This window comes from Carlito syrichta, unplaced genomic scaffold (assembly GCF_000164805.1).
Source record: "Carlito syrichta isolate Samal-C Ts95f unplaced genomic scaffold, Tarsius_syrichta-2.0.1 Scaffold306449, whole genome shotgun sequence".
Taxonomy (NCBI): Eukaryota; Metazoa; Chordata; class Mammalia; order Primates; family Tarsiidae; genus Carlito; species Carlito syrichta.
Genome location: NW_007250545.1, coordinates 823,572 through 841,537, shown reverse-complemented (window position 1 = coordinate 841,537; position 17,966 = coordinate 823,572). Strand labels below are relative to the sequence as shown.

Below are 17,966 nucleotides of genomic sequence, written 5' to 3'. Positions count from 1 at the left end.
TTGATTTATTGTAGAGATGAGGTCTCACCAAGTTTCCCAGGCAGGTCTCGAACCCGCGGGTTCAGGCAGTTCACTCAAGCCCGGCTAGGTTCCTCTATTCTGTTCCATTGGTCCACATAACTGCTCTTGTACCAGTAGCCAAGCTGTTTTGGTTACTACAGCTTTGTAGTCTAATTTGAAGTCAGGTAATGTGATGCCTTCTGTTTTGTTCTTTTTGCTTAAGATATCTTTGGCCATTCTGGCTCTTTTTTGTTCCATATTTATTTTAGGATTGTTTTTTCTAATTCTGTGAAAAAATGAAATTGGTAGTTTGATGGGGATTGCATTGAATCTCTAGATTATTTTGGATAATATGGTCATTTTTAACAATGTTGATTCTTCCATTCCATGAACATTGGAAGTTTCTCCAATTGTTTGTGTTCTCTACAATTTCTTTCATCAGAGTTTTGTAGTTATTCCTATAGAGATATTTTACTTCCTTGGTAAATATATTCCTAGGTATTTAACTTTTTGGCTGCTGTTATAAATGAAATTGAGTTCTTGATTTGATTCTCAGCTTGGTTGCTGTTGGTGTATAGCAATGCTACCAATTAGTGTGAGTTGATTTTGTGTCCTGAGACTTTACCAAATTCATTTATCATGTCCAGGAGTCTTTTGGAGAAGTCTTTAGGATTTGCTAGGTATAACATCATAATATCAGATCATCAGCATAAAGAGATCATTTTATTTCTTCTTTTCCAATTTGGATGTCCTTTATTTCTTTTTCTTGCTCTAGCTAGAACTTACAGTACTATCTTGAATAGGAGTGGTGAAAGTGGAGATCCTTGCCTTGTTCCAGTTTTGAGCAGGATTGTGTTAAACTTTTCTTCATTCAGGATGACATTGGTTGTGGGTTTCTTGTATATGGCTTTATTATTTTGATGAATGTTCCCTCTATGCCTATTTTACTGATGGTTTTTATCATGAAGGGATGCTGGATTTTATTAAATGCTTTTTCTGCATTTATTGAAATGATCATATGATTTTTGTTTTTAAGTTTGTTTATGTAGTGGATCATATTTATTAATTGGATATCTTTATTTTTTATTTTTAAAATTTATTTATTCATTATAAAGATGTGGGGTACAATTCACGGTTAGGTATACAAACATTGATCATGCAGGTAACCTTGTTGATGAGGTATGACCCTCCCTCCCCTAGCAGTTTCCCTCAACTGTCAGTCCCATCCTCCCTTCCCCTGACAGTATTCCACTACTGCCAATCGCTTTCTTATAGCATTATAATTGTTCAAGGTCACCTTATGAGTAAGAACATATGGAACTCTGTTCTTTGTTTCTGTGCTAAATCACTGAGTATGATTGACTACAAATCCATCCATCTTGCTGCAAAGTCCATATATTTGTCCTTCTTTATGGCTGCATAATATTCCATTGTGTATATGTACCACATTTTTTTTTAATCCAGTCCAGTTTAGATGGGCAACATGGTTGGTTCCATGTTTTTGCTATTGTGAATACAGCTGCCACAAAACATATGCGTGCAGGTATCTTTTTTGTAGAATGATTTGAGTTCCTCTGGGTATATTCCCAATAGGGGAATTGCTGGGTTATATGGAAAGTCAATTTCTAGTTCTTTCAGAAATCACCACACTGTCTTCCAAAGAAGTTGTACTAGTCTGCATTCCCACCAGCAGTGTAAAAGTATTCCTTTTTCTCCACATCCTCACCAGCATCTGTTGTTGTTTATTTTATTAATGATGGCCATTCTTACGGGGGTTAGGTGGTATCTCAATGTGGTTTTGATTTGCATTTCTCTGATGAGGAGTGACAGTGAGCACTTTTCATGTGTCTATTGGCTGCCTGTATATCTTCTTTTGAGAAGTGTCTATTCATGTTTTTTGCCCACTTTTTTTTTTTTTTTTTGAGTTGGAGTCTCACTCTGTCGCCCAGACTGGAGTGCTGTGGCCGCTCCCGGCCACCGCAGCCTCGACCTGCTGGGCTCCAGCGATCCTTCCCCCTCAGCCTTCCGAGTAGCCAGAACTACAGGCATGTGCTACCACGCCTGGCTGATTTTTTGATTTATTGTAGAGATGAGGTCTCGCTGCCCAGGCAGGTCTCGGAAAAAAAAAAAAAATTACTTTGAACAAGTAAGTTTCTCCCAAAGGATGCCAGGGTGGTGGTTAAAGATATCCAAATCAAAGATCTAACATCTAAGATCTACAAGGAACTCAAACGCGCTGAAAGGAAAATAACAAACAGCCCCTTTAAAAAGTCTGCTGTTGAATTCATTTTTAAAATATTTTGCTGTTTTAAATATTTTAAAAATATTTTTATGTCTATGTTCATAAGAGAAATTGGCCTGTAATTTTCTTTCTTTCTTGTATCTTTTATTGGCATTGATATCAGAGTGTACTGGCTTTATAGAATGAGTTAGGGAGGAGTCCCTCCTCTTCTGTCTTGTGGAATGGCTTCAGTCAATTGGTACCAGTTTTTCTTTGAAGCCCTGGTAGAATTTAGATATGAGTCCATCATTCCGGAACTTATTTTTTGGGGAGAGAATTTTAATTACTATTTCATTCTCACTACTCCTTAGTGTTCTGTTCCGGGTATCTATTTCTTCTTGATTCAAAGTTGGGGGGTTGTATGTTTCCAAGAATTTATCCATTTCCTCTAGATTATCTAGTTTATTTGCATAGAGTTGCTCATAATAGTCTCAGATGATCTTTTGAATATCCCTTGTATTAGTTGTAATTTTCATTTCTGTTTCAGTTAATTTGAATATTCTTTTATCATTTCTTAATTAGTCTAGTTAGCAATCTATCAATTTTGTTCATCTTATCAAAGACCAACTTTCTGTTTCATTGATTCTTTGTATTTTTCTTTTTAATTTTCATTTTATTTAGTTCTGACTCCAATCATCATTATTTCTTTTCTGCTGCTAGCTTTGGGTTTGGTTTGTTCATTTTCTTTCCTTTTTTTTTTTTTAGTTCCTTAAGGTGTTATGTTATGTTGTCAATATGCAGTCTTTCAGCCTTATTAATGTAGCCCTTAAGAGCTATAAATTTTCCTCTGAGCAAAGCTGTGGCTGTGTCACAAAGGTTTTGATAACTTGTTTCATTGTTGTTATTCCTTTTGAGGAATTTTTAAATTTTCATTTTAATTTCACTGTTGACCCAAAGATCATTCAGGAACAGGTTGTTTGGTGTCAGAATTCTTCTTGGAGTTAATTTCTAGTTGTATTCCACTGTGATCTGAGATGGTGCTTGATATGATTTTGATTTTTTTATATTATTGAGACTTAATTCGTGATCTATCATATGGTCTGTCTTGGAGAATGTTCCATGTGCCGATGAGACAAATGTACATTCTGTAGTTTGGGATGGAACGTTCTGTAGATGTCTGTTAGTTTCATTTGATCTAGCATACAGTTTAACACCAGTTGTTTTTGTTGCCAACCTTTATGTCTATTGCCATCAGTGGAGTGTTGACATCTCCCTTTATTATTTTATTGCTGTCTATATGTTTTTCTAGGTCTAGAAGAATTTGTTTTTATAAAACTAGGGACTCTGGTGTTAGGAGAATATGTATTTAATATTGTTATGTCTTCTTATTGGATTGATCATTAATCATTCTATAATAACTATCTTTGTGTTTTTTTTGTTATTATTGCTAATTTAAAGTTGGTTTTATCTGATATGAGGATGGCTACTTCTGTTCATTTTTGCTTTCTATGCACGTGGAATATTTTCCCCACCCTTTTACCTTGAGTCTATTGGAGTCTTTGTGAGTTAAGTGGATCTCTTGAAGGCAGCAGATATTTGGAGCATTTTTTAGTCCATTTTGCCCATCTATATCTTTTTATTGGGGCAACAAGTTCATGTATTTTCAGAGTAAATAATTACATGTAAGGTACTATTCCATTGTTATCTGGCTGCTTTGTTTGTTTGTTTGTTTGTTTGTTTATTGTGTTGGTGTTCCACAAGACCTGTGGGCTTTATGTTTTCCAGCATTTTTATACTGGTGTATTTCATCCTTTTGTTTCAGTATTTAGAACTTTGAGTATTTCTTGTAGAACCAGTCTAATGGTGACAAATTTCCTCAGCATTTGCTTGTCTGGGAGACTTCATTTCTCCTTCATTTATGAAACTTAGTTTTGTTTGATACAAAATCCTTGGTTGACTATAATTCTGTTTGAGGCTATTGAAGATGGATTCACAATCCCTTCGAGCCTGTAGGGTTTCTTCTGAGAAGTCTGTTGTTAGTCTGATAATTTTGCCTTTGTAAGTTATTTGATGCTCTTGCTTCACTGTTATTAAACTTCTTTCATTCACGTTAGCTTTGCATAACTGGATGATTACATGCCTTGAGGATGAGCTTTTTGCAATGACTCTTTTGGGTGTTCTTTGGGCTTCTTATATTTGGATGTTTAGATCTCTGGTAAGGCCAGGTAAGTTTTCCTCCATTATTCCCTCAAATAGGTTTTCCAAACCTGATGCTTTCTCTTTTTCCTCAGGAACATTTATGATTCTTAGGTTTGGAAATTTTACATAATCCCATATTTCTTGGAGACTTTGTTCCATTCTCTTAATTCTTTTTTGTATTGTTGCTGATTGGGTTAATTGAAAAGCCTTTTCTTCAAGTTCTGAGATCTTTTCTTCTGCTTGTTCCAGTCTACTGGTAAAGCTTTCCCCTACATTTTGTACTTCTCTAAATGATTCTTTTATTTCCAGAGTTTCAGTTTGGTGTCTTTTTAAAGTGTCTATCTCTGGAGAATTATTCATTCATGACCTGAATAGTTGTGTGAGGTTTTAAAAAATTTTTTATGTTTGTATTCAGTTTTCTCCTGAAGTTCATTGATCAATTTTATAATAAACCTTTTAAATTCTATGTTTGAAATCTCATTTTGGTTAGGGATCATTGCTGAAGAGTTGGTGAGGTCTTTTGAAGGTTGGAGAACTCTGTTTTTTCTTAATGTTAGAATTATCTTTCTTGTTTCTTTTTATTTGGGTAGACTATTTCTTCTTATTTTGGTTGGCAGGGACTGACTTAGGCACTGTAGGGTTCCTTTGGTTATATATAGCCTTGGTGTGGTGAGTTTCTCAGTTGTCAGCTGTGACAGTCCTGTGCTTGGTACCTGTGCTGGCTCAGTGTCCTGGGTGACTGGAGTGGCTTGGAAAGTGGTGTTAGCTAGGGTTTGGGATCAGGGCTTTTCTGAAACTGAGATAATATATATAATGTGATAGGCCGTAATGTTGACCTCCAGCCAGGTGGTTGCTCATGTGAAAGAAAACCAACTGTGATGGCAGTGACTATGGGCTTTCTCCTTGGTGTATGTTCTCCACGGAAATGCCAAGCCAATCTAGGCAAGGATAAAGCTCTGGGGATTATACAAGTTCTCTGTCTCTTTTGAGCCTTCAAAGAGAGTGTGAAGGGTGGGAGGAAAGAACTTGAGCACCCCTCAAAAGTGCAACCTTGGCTACCCCAGTGGGGATTAGGAGTGTCAGTCCTCTGGGGTAACACCGTTGTGCAGGACAGGCACAGAAGAATTTACAAGGGAAGTGAAAAGTTGCTGTGGTAATGAGTCCCACTGGGCTTCTCACCTTGGCCTCAGGCAGTTTGCCTCATGAAGTGTAGCAGCCTCAGGGTCTAGGGATTTTCACAGCCAGCTGCCCTATCCAGAACTGTCTGCAGCTGTGGAGTTTGCCCTTGGGACCCGTCTCCTCCTAGACTGAATAGAAAGCAGCTATGCCATCTGCAAGGGTTAAGGTCCTGAGAAATGGCAGCTGGCACTGCTCAAGCCTATCCTTTTTCCTGCACCACTCCACGTGGGTTTTGGCAGAGCACAGCTGCATGTAAGACAGTTTCCTGTGAGGGTTTGGAGTCCCACAAGGTTCAGGGAGACCTAAAAGTCCATGGCAGGAGCACAGAATTCCTGAATTTTCCTCAGTCACCTTTCCCATAGTATCGGGTGGCTGCCCATGGACTGCGGTGGTGCAAGCAAAAGTTTCACTAGTTCCAGCCCAGGTTGATGGACTTTTCTCTTCTTTGCACTCTGTAGTTATTATCTCTTCTTTGAAGAGTTGTGGAATGTGCTGCAGGTCTTGTTCCTCTCTGGGTGCTGAGGAAACTGTCTCTATCTTGGTTTATTGCATAGAAGAAACTCACTCTAGCTGCCTCACGTTGGACATTTTAATCCAGCCTCCTGTTTTGTTTTGTTTTGTGGCTTCTGTAGCTAATTTGTTTTTAATGTTTCTTATTAATATGATCACATTTGTCTAAAATTATTTCTAACAAATGTTTTATCAGAATCCCATTAGATTTGATACATAGCACTTTTATGTTATTATGAATTTATTGGAAATCCAGATTAATAGTGCAGGCAGCAGATGGAGGATTGCAAAGAAACAGAGTCAAAGGTCACACAACACAACATCCCACATATGGCATCCTTCCTACAAGGACGTGTGTGTGTGTGTGTGTGTGTGTGTGTGTGTGTGTGTGTGTCTGTGTGTGTATATGAGTGTATGTGAGTGTATGAGGAAATAACTAGAAAAGACAATTTACTCATGAAAGAAGGGTCATTGGTGGACTTTCCATTCTCATACAAAGACTGAGAAAATACTGTTTCAGTAAGATAAAATTAAGAATAGAAGAGTGGTTATCAGGAGTCATGGTTGGGAAAGTGGGGAATCGATGCTCAAAGGGTGCAAACTTGAAAATAGATGAATACGTTCTAGAGAACTAATGTACAGCATGATGACTATAGTTAATAATAATGTACTATATACTTGAAATTTGCTAAGAAAGGAGATCTTTAGTATTCTCACTGTAACAAAAAGGTAAATCTGTAAGGTTAGGTATGTGTTAATTTGCTTGATTGTGGTTATCATTTCATAGTGTATATGTATATCAAAACATCATGTTGTACACCTTGATTATATACAATTTTTTTGTCAGTTAAACCTCAGTGAAGCTGAAAAAAAATGGAGACAATACCAAATACGGTGAGAATTTGTAGAAACTCATTCCCTCAAATATTGCTGGTGACAATGTGAAGTGGTATAGCAACTCTGGGAAATCATTTGGCATTTTCCTGAACAACTAAACATGCAATTACCATATGACCCAGAAATTACACTCTGGAGTGAATACTCCAGAGAGATGAAGACATATGTTCACTTAAAAACCTTTAAAGGAATGTTTATAGTAGATTTACTCATAATAACCCAAACTGTAAGCAACCAAAAAGTGAATGATTAAACAAAGTGGTATGCACAGACCATGAACTACTGCTCAAAAATTAAAAAGAACAAACTAATGATGTACACAACAACTGGATAGATCATATGCAGTGTATTATTCCATTTATGTAGCATGGCTGAAATGAAAAAATAATAGACATAAAGAACACATTAGTGGTCCCTAAGGGTTAAGGAGAAGATGAAGATGGGAAGGGTGCAGGGATCACCTTAAGTAGAAATGCTCTACATATTGACTGCATCAATGTCAGTATCTTGGTTATGATATTTTAATATAGTTTTGTTAGATGCTACCATTGGGGTAAACTGGGTAAAGAGCAGGCACATGAGATTTCATGGTATTATTTCTTAAAACTGTAGTTGAATCTATAATTATCTCACAATTAAAAGTTTAATTAAAAATACAGCTAAAAATCTCTGCAGCAAAGCAGATCAGATATTTCTCTTGCCTAAGACGGCTAGAGATGTAAAATACAAATAAAAGTGTTGAAAAAGTTAAATAGTAGTAATACATATTGAGTGCTTACTCTGCATCAGGTTATTAACGTAGGTGGTCTTAATGTTCAACATTACCCTATGAATACTTATTTGTTTTCATGATATAGATGGAGCAAATAATTGAGGTTCAGACAATGCAGTTAGTTCAGGTCTGAACTAGAGGAGAAATTTAGTAGTGCCTAAATCTGAGCCAAAGCTCTTTTTCTACCAAATTGCCTTCCCACATGGAAATTGTGATTTCCCCCACAGCAAAGGATACTAGTAAAAAAAGCCTTTAAAAATCCATTAGACAGAAATATTCTTTTCTTCTTCACTGTAGCTCATCCTCCCACATTCTCTAGTCATTACCTCTTTTATGCAACACCTATTACCTCTGTTTCTCATATTACTGAGAATACACTCATCGGCCTACAGGAAACAGTATTTGTTCCCTGGCAAATTCAGAGTTTTATGAAAACCAAACAAGAAGAAAATCCAGAGGGAATGGTGAAACCAAAAGTCTCAATTTCCTTTAATCACACTTCTGACTCTTTTTTGGTCCTTTAGCAGATGGACCTGCATTTATTTAAGGGATTGTTGAAATCCCTAAAAGATGGGTGCCGTTGGGGTAGAGTTATCCACAGGGACAAAACTTAGAGCAAAACAAATGTCTTACTTCCTAGGAACTGAAAATGTCAACAGGATAAGCTTAAAAATCAATCTGCTAGTTCACAGAAAGGATCAGAAGAAGTGTAAAGTGATCGCAGATGCTCAACTTTCAGAGCAGACAATGTGAGGTATGAAAGAAGAAAGTGTACTTCTATTAATCACCAAAATTCAGCTTTTTTCTAGATTGAGGACACATTCGTTGGGGGGAGGGTCGGGAGTCAAATCTAACATGAATTTCTCCAGGAAAAACTGAGAAATTCTGTCTTGTTTGGCAAAAAAGTAAAAAGAATATAGCAGTACTAATGATGGCAATAAGGACTATATACAGGGAGTGCTTGCCAGGTCAGGAAGTCATCTAAAATGTTGATATAACATCATTTCATTTAATCTTCACAATCCTCTTTGTGAGGTACATATTATTTCCATTCTGTGGATATATAATTGATGTTCAGGAAGGCTAGTAAATGAGTCTGAACTTCAGCATCCAGGCTTTTTGAGTTATCATGATTGCTCTACATCCGAGTTTTCAACCTCATTGTAAGTGACATATTTGACCAGATAATTATTTGTGGTGAATGACTGTCCTGAGCATTGTAGGATTTTCCTATCGTCTTTGATTATTAAGATTCTTATGATAGTATTAAGAGATGGTGGCTTTTCCACAGTTGTGACAACCAAAAATGTTTCCAAACATTGCCAAATTCCAAACATTACCCTTAGGGGGGTAAAATCATCTCTAGTTGAGAACCACTGCCTGTATCAATCTATTACAAAAAAGAGTGGATTAGGAAAAATTAGACCTTCCCAAAGTTATGGGCAAGTGTGAATCGTGTGTGGTTAGTGTGTGTGTGTGTGTGTGTGTGTGTGTGTGTGTGTGTATCAGCTTTTGTTTGACCTAGATATTAAAGTGCATGCCAGTCAGACTCAACAAGAATACACATACACTTGCCACAGTCTCACATGAAAGCAACTTTGCACCAAGGATATTTACTAGGCTGGTTGTAGAGGTCATAGACACAAAAAAAGCCAGGACTCTCACATCTCGTATGGGAAAAAATAATATGCTATAGCAGATAAATAATAGGTTTTACAGTATGAGAAACCTGTGTCTAAACATATGTAGATATTTTATTTATAGTCATGTTTGAGTGATCTTGGCAAAAATTACTTACACCTGCCAAGCTTCATCTATAAAAATGGAAATTTTACTCTCTTTCACAAGGTTTTTAGAGGCTTACATGGGAACATGAGTGTGTGTGATATAGAGGACAGTAATTGGCACAGTGGCACCGAAATAACATGTAAGCAATTGTTCTAACTACATTGAAGTTCACCGACTTATAACAAAGAACACACATAAAACTGTTTCTGCATGTTATAGCCCCAAAGATGAAGACTGGTATTCTCATAGATAATGATTAACAAAGTATTAACAGCATTCTAAATCAGAACTGTGAATGCAGGGAAAACTGGCCAAGTTCTTCTAAGTGACAAGTGATGCTGTGAACAGAATTTATACAAGACAATTGTGACTTTGAGAACAAGATGGCAATAATGAGGTGTTACTGAGAACTTGGGAAAATGGCAAGAAGGTTGGCTTTTGAGAATTAAAGTGTAAAATCACAAACGGATCCAAGTGTAGATGGACAAAATCATTTTAGGAAACAAAAGACTTCCAGGCAATCAAGACAAAAATACAACCTGACTAAATATACTTTCAAATCTAGAGGAATAATGTGCCACACCTTCAGGAAGTAGGGTGAGAATCTGTAGTACAAAAGAATCATTTTGACAATGCCATACGTCTTGGGAGAGAAGACGTGACACCAAAAACAAGAGGAGTTTTGGACTTATTAGCAAGGCTATATCCAGAGGGAATGGTGAAAGGCCATCTTAGTATAATTCCTCCAACATTTCATTCATGCATTTGGCAAATATTTATTGGATTCCTACCACACATCAGATACTCTTTGTTACATAGGAAAATACAACATTGAATAATGACACATTCTGCTTAAAAAGTTTACCTTCTTGTGTGGAAGAAAGACATTTGCTTAAAAATGAGCAAATAAATATTTCCCATAAGTGAAATGTGCTATAAAAATAAATCAATTTGCAGGAATAGATTCAGGATTGCTATTTTAGATGAATTATTAGCAAAAGCCTCTTTGAGGAGGTGGCATTGGGTTGTGACTTGAAGTACAGGAGGGTATAAACCATATAAATATCTGGAAAAAGAGAAAACCAGGCTATAGAAACAGCATGCGCAAAGGTCCTGAGGCAGGGCAGACTTGCAAGATTGGAGGAAGAACAAGGAGACCGAAGTGAATTTTTAAAAAGTGAGGAAAGGGGAGAAGTAGAGTTGAGGTCAGACAGATACTCACCAACCAGATTATGCAGAACATTATAGACCATGATTAGGTTCTTGAATTTTAGTTTGAATGAAGAGGAAGTCATTTGAAGGTTTTACATAGAGCAATGCCATGATATAACATATACTTTAAAAGGATTGCTCTGGTTGGTGTTTGGAGATTAGGTTAGTAATTCAGCCAAAAGTTCAAGCATGGAGAATAGTCAGAAGTGTGTTGCAATAACCCAGGTGATGGATTTTGTGTGATAGCAGTGAAAATGATTTTAAGTAGTCAGATACTAGATGTTTTATGAAATTAAAGACGATAAGACTTGCTGACAGATTAGATGTGGGGTGGGAGAAAAAAAGAAGAATCAAGATGAACTCCGAGAATTTTGGCTTGAGCAGTGGTTGAAGAGCATTGTACTTAACTGATAAGGAAACATGCTGAAGGAGGGGTGTGCAGATTTTTGGGCATAAATGAAGGTTTAAGGGAGTACTTCAAATTTGAGAGGTCTATTAGATATCAGGCAATTGGAAATGCATATCTAGAGTTCAAGGGGAAATGTTAGGCTAGAGGTATAAAGTATTAGACCCAATGAGGTTGCCTGGAATGAGTTTATAGAAAAGAAATCAGAACTATGGAGTAGCCCCAGATTATTCTAATGTTCACAGGTCAAGAAATCAGTATTTTAAATTATTTTTTTGAGTAGGTGTCTCACTCTGCAACCTAGGCTGGAATGCAGTGGCTTGATCTTGTCTTACTTGAGCCTTGAATTCCTGGGCTCAAATGATCCTCTTGCCTCAGACTCCACATGCCACCACACCAGGCTCCCTTTTTGATTTTTTGTAGAGAGAAGTCTCATATGATGTCTAGGCCGGTCTCAAACTCCTGGGTTCAAGCAATTTTCTCACCCAAAGTGCTGGGATTACAGGTGTGTGCTACTGCACCTGGCCTTAACAAAAAAAAAATTTTTAAATCCAACCAGAAGAGACTCAAAAGATGGAACAATTTGACCATCAAAACAAACATGAAAGCAGCAGATTGAATAAACCCATTGAATGAACTTACTGAATATATTTTTTTAATGATTAAGGACATGAGGATAAGAGGAAATCTTTGCCTTACAGCAAGTAGAATGCCAAGTACTAAATGCCATTGGAGCTAGAAAAAACCAGTTCGCAACCGTGATGATAACAATTGATTAAGGTAAGATTCACTAATGGACACTAAGACTAGAAGTTGGAAGTTTAATGAGAAGTAAGGTATATACAAAATCTTGAAAGGAAAAAGTAACTTTACAGGGAGAATGTTTGAGGACATTTCCTTAATCAAATGATCAGAGATGATGTTACCCATAATGGGACAAGCCATTGCTGTATGCCTCCTGATGAGAGTCACTGAGAGGTCACAAGATCACTTATGTATTCCTATCAAAAACACAAAATGCAATATAACCATGAAGAAAGCGCGTTCTAAAAAAAATTTTAAAAAAAGGCCTGTATTATTTTAAAAGTCAATGTCAAGAAAGACAAATGTAGTCTGAGAAACAGTTCCAGATTTAAAAATACATGACAGATAAATGAAGTCATGATCCTGGATTGAACTCCTGACCAGAAATCAAAAAATTACAATAAAGAATATCATTGGGGAGTGCGGTGGGGCTGGGTGGCTGGGGCAGGAGCCCCAGGTGGCAGGTGTGACCGTGACAGTAAACATGACCGTCATGCGAGGGCTGAAGCGTGGGCTGGAGTCCCGGCGGAGGCGTCCTGGGCACACTGACCAGTCTCGCATGCCCCGCCCAGCAGAGCTAAGTTGGTGAAGAAAACCCAGTACTATGACATCCTGTGGGGGTGAAGCTCAGAGCCTCCCCAGAGGAGATCAGGAAGGCCTATCGCAAATTGGTACTCAAGTACCACCCAGACAAGAACCCGGATGAGGGCAAGAAGTTTAAAGTTGTATCTCAGGCATATGAAGTATTTTCAGATGCAAAGTAAAGGGACATCTACGACCAGGCTGGGGAACAGGCCATTAAAGAGGGAGGCACAGAACCCAGCTTCTCCTCACCCATAGCCATCTTTGATGTGTTCTTTGATGATGGAGGATGGATGGTCAGAGAGAGGAGGCAAGAATGTCTGTGGGGGTACAGCCCCACAAGGGTCGTGAGAGTTTCTGAAGGACAGACGAAGATATTATACTTGGACACCTGTTTCCTGAACAGATGACGTTTAATGTTTGCTAAGGGAAACCTTTTATACCATTTGTAAAGGGGCAAGACAAAGAAAATTTCTTCGCGTACATATCCTCTAAAAGTTACCACCAACTAGTGGTCTTAGCAACAAACAAGCCAAGAACCCTATAAACATTCAGACAACGAGTCTTATTTATAAAAGCCAAAAATGATAGTTTTAGTCCAAAGTCCCGAATTACAGTCCTTGAACTGTCTCCAGAAAGTTTCCAAGTGCAAAGTTCTTTATGTAGTAGCAGTTTTTCTATCTGGGGCTTTTATGACTTTCAAAGTTTTGTAATCGTCTGTTTTGTCCAGGTGTGTTCGTTACTTTTCTCTTATCCTGCAGTGTTTATTTCTAAAGAGAACTCAAAAGAAGCTTTTAGTGATGTTTCCCAGGCCCCCAAGGTTGCTTTCTGTCTTTAGCTAATTTATCATAAAAGTGACTGATTAGTATATTATGAGTCCAGTGAAAACCCACTCTGTGTTAACTTAGAGTTTTAACTATTGAATTAAGTAAAAACCTTAATGATAATCTTTATCCTAAGTCAGTGAAAACAGTGTTATAAATCACCTACATAACTCCTAGATAAGTGTTAGAACTTATAATGAATTCATAATGAACTTACTATAAACTTGTGCTTCTAAAAAACCTTATGTCTAAACACTAAACTGCATAGTTCTAAATCAAATAAGGAGTGAATATTCTTATATAATTTTTTATTCAAGCAATATCTAGTAACTTATAACCAAGTGAAAGAAAGCATTCTTGATGTGCTTCAGAGTTTAACCCTTGCATATGTTAGAAAAGGCCAAACGGCATAGTGAGCAATGGAAAAATGAACCATGACGTTCTCAGGTTAGCTGTGAGTACTTCACATAAACATGCCATTTTCTTCTTCCACAACTGCACAGAATTTCTTTGGCAGTACCAAACAGCAAAGGTGAAAGACAGAAGGGCCTCAGCTTCCTGGGCTCGCCCTGCAGCCCCAGGTCTTCGGCCCACCAGGACCCTGTCAATCAGGTGGGCCTCCAAGGCTGGCTCCCAACCTCTCCCCCTCTTTTGTTTTTAATCAGGTAGGCCTCCAAGGCTGGCTCCCAACAAATGTCATACACCAGTTGTCTGTAATTCTTGAAGACTTATATAATGGAGTCACGAAGAAATTGGCCCTCCAGAAAAATGTAATTTGTGAGAAACGTGAAGGTGTCGGTGGAGAAGTGCCCGCGGTGCAAGGGGTGGGGCATGCAGATCCACATCCAGAAGATCGGTCGGGCATGGTGAAGCAGATCCAGACCTTGCGCCTGCCGTGGAGTGCAAGGGTCAGGGCGGGCGCAACAACCCCCAAGGACCGCTGCAAGAGCTGCAGTGGCACCAAGGTGACCGGCGAGAAGAAGATTATCGAGATTCATGTTGAAAAGGGTACATGAAAGAGGGACAGAAGATATGTTTTATTCATGGAGAAGGAGACCAGGAGCCTGAACTGGAGCCTGGTGATGTCATCAATGTGCTTGATCAGAAGGATCATAGTGTCTTTCAGAGATGAGGCCATAACTTGATCATGAAAATGAAAATTCAGCTTTCTGAAGCTCTTTGTGGCTTCAAGAAGACGATAAAAACACGGAATGATCAAATACTTGTGATCACATCCAAAACAGGGGAGGTAGCCAAGCACGGGGATCTGAAGTGTGTGCGCAATGAAGGAATGCTCATCTACAAGGCACCCCTGGAGAGGGACTCTGATCATCCAGTTTTTAGTCGTCTTTCCCAGAAAAACATTGGCTTTCTCCGGAAAAGCTTCCTCAGCTGGAAGCCCTGCTCCATCCTCGACAGAAAGTGAGGATTACAGAGGACATGGACCAGGTGGAGCTGAAGGCGTTTAACCCCAGCAAACAGAACTGGCGCCAGTACCGGAAAGCCTACGAGGAGGACGACAACGGGCCCAGGGCCGGTGTACAGTGCCAGACGGCAAGACGCACGGCCCACGCAGCCCTGCAGGGCTAGCACGTGATGAACATAACGTCGGTGCAATGAAAATGGCATTGCTTTCATGGCCACGCATCTGGGGTGTCTTGTGTCTGTGTTCAGTATTCTTCATTGCTGAGTGTCTTTCTGATTTTTCTTTTGCTTGTAACTTAAGTTACAGCTTAATTTATAGTTACATGTCTTAAGTGTCGATCACATCAAGTCTGCATATGGAATTTGTTCATTGACATCTTCTGGATATACTTTGGAGATGCCAGTGACACACCAACACCTTGTGCTTCTGGAGGCTTTGCCAGAATTCAGTTCCACTCATACAGGGCAGGTCAGGCAGCAGCACTCAGCCCCTACCCAACCCAAGGCACAAAGTGGGGTCCTGGCCTATCTCTAGGTTCTGTGATTTCTCTCTCCTCTTCCTCCCTTGACAGAGGTATTGAGGGCATGATCTCGGGGCTGCTAACAGGACATTTCTGAATCTAGAGTCGGGGCGATCCTTTTAAAGCATAAAAGCACATCTGTGGATCGCGCTGGTCTGCCCATGTCTGACCAGGATGCCCAGAGTTGCGGGGCTAACTCAGTTCCTGCTGTCCTGCGCTGGTCAGTGGTGGTAGTGGTAGTGGTGGTGAGGAAGCGGGAGGGGGAATGAGTGTGGCTAGTCGGTTCTTGGAAGTCTTTTGAACTTTCCGAGCCCTGTGGGTGGGCAAACCTGTTTTAAATGATACACCGACACAACTGTTTGACTGTGACCCTTGCACTTTGTCCTTTGTGATGTCAATGATTCTTTTGACGTTTGCAATGCTCTCCCACCAAAGTGATTACTTGTAAAGAAAAACAAAACCCTTCCTTGTCCACAACAGCCTGGGTGCAGCAGCAGAAGCCAAGGGAGAATCTGGTTGTTGGGCCCCACACCACAGCCGGTTTCTCTGACCAGGGATCCTGGGTGACTTGAGAGTCTGGAAAGGCACAGAACTTCTGTGCTTTCAACCTTGTTCTCCCTGATCCAACTCCCTTCCAAAGGAGCGTTCCACTCACTGCACAGCCATATCACAAATGGCTTCCTGCTCAAGAGGTGATTTGGTGAGAGCTGCACCATCTGCACTCTCCCGTATTCTACCGATTGTTTGGGCTGTCACTGTCAAGTGTAGCTTGTATGCCGCGGTATTCATCATTCCTGGCAGACAGGCTACAATTTGAACTTAGGGGTACCTCAAACTTTAGCCATGACTGCTGCTTTCTTTCCCACAAGTCATGAAGAAAAACCTTATAAGCTGCTGGGTTAAAGCGGGGGTCACCTGTCAGATCTACCCACATTTGGTCATATGGTTCTTGGGAGTCTAACTCAGGCCAGGCACTGCTCCTAGGAGGGTGGAAGGGCAGATCAGACTGTGCAGGTAGGTTGAGCCAGGTGGACGGATCAGGTTCTGCAGAACATTGCCGACTCCCAGGACACAATTTGCTCAAAGTATAGAAAAAGCCCACCTGTGCCCTCTTTGACCATTGATCAGGATAGACATAAAACCAAATATTTTGACTAAGCCTATGTGACCTATGTGACATAAAATCAGATTATAAACGGACCACAACTCCAGGGTGTTGCTTCTGTGCTGTGACTTCCTAATAATTTCTTGCTAAAGAACTACTGTTGAGTTGGGGATGGAGCATTCAGCTCCTTCTTGTCATGTTAGAGAAAATTCGAGGTTGTTGCTTAAAATTTTATTCCACCTGTACATTTGTCACTTTAAAATTAAAATCAAGCTGGTATAAGAAAAAAATGAATATAATTGGGAAAATGCCATTAATTATGTAAAATAGATAATGGTATTGTATCAATGTTACATTTCCTGATTTTGATCAAATCATCTATACCGTACTATGATTATGCTGAAGACTTTCCTGGTTCTGAGGATATACCCAGAGAAGCAAAGGAGGAAAGAGGCCTGCAGTCTCTAATCTACTCTCAATGTTTCAGGAAAAGCAATGAATGAGAGAAAAAGGGGAAGTAATTAAGTGTAGCAAGATGTTAGCAGTTGGTAAACATGGGTTAAAAAAAATTGAAAATTAAAAAAAAGAAAAGAAAAAAATCCCTGCACATGCATGTTTATTGCAACATTATTCACAATAGCAAAAACATGGAACCAACCATGCTGCCCATCAAAAGTGGGCTGGATTTTAAAAACATGGTATATATACACAAAATATTACACAGCCATAAAGAAGGACAAAATTATGAACTTTGCAGCAACTTGGATGGACTTCGAGTCTATAATACTGAGTGATCTATCACAGAAACAAAGAACTGAGTACCACGTGTTCTCACTCATAAGTGGACCCTGAACAATTATCATAATACTGTAACCAAGGAATCGGCAATAATGGGAAATTGCCAGGGGTGTTGGAGAACACTGCATCAATAAGAGTGCCTGATCTCAAATCAGGTGAAGTGGGAATCCAAGTGAGGCCCAAACTTTACCTGTACAATGACCATTTGTATACCTAACCTTGAATTGTACCCCACATCTTTAAAATAAAAAATTTTTAAAGAGTATATAGATTTTTTTTGCTTTCTGTTTGCACTATTTCTGCAACATTCCTATAAGTATAGAATTATTTTAAAATAAAAAGGTTTTAAAAATCTCAAAAAGCAATGTGTGGTAGTTGAATCGCCAAGGGGGTGTCCTGCCCAGGAGCATGATGGCCAGAAAGAAGCAAAGGAGTATTTCAAGTGGGAGGAAGTCACCAACTTTTTAAAATGCTGCTGAAAAATCAAATGAATGTGGCCTGAGAGTTGACTACTGAATTTGGTAACATGGTGGCCTACCTTGAGTGGGTTCAAGAGAGAATGGAAAGGTGGGGAGACAGCAAAGACAGCAACATAAACAACTTTCCTGAGTTTGTCAGGAAGAGAGAGTACCTATAAGGGGGAGGGAGATATATAATCAAAGAGCATATTGTTAATTACTGGATTATTATGGTATATTTCCACTAATAAAACTATTCATGGTG

At 39.0% G+C, this 17,966-nt stretch overlaps 1 pseudogene; it reads left to right on the top strand.

Moving 5' to 3' along the window:
- Window positions 1–14,984, top strand: part of LOC103265337 — a 248,854-nt pseudogene extending 233,870 nt beyond the window's left edge.
- Window positions 14,985–17,966: the final 2,982 nt, after the last annotated feature.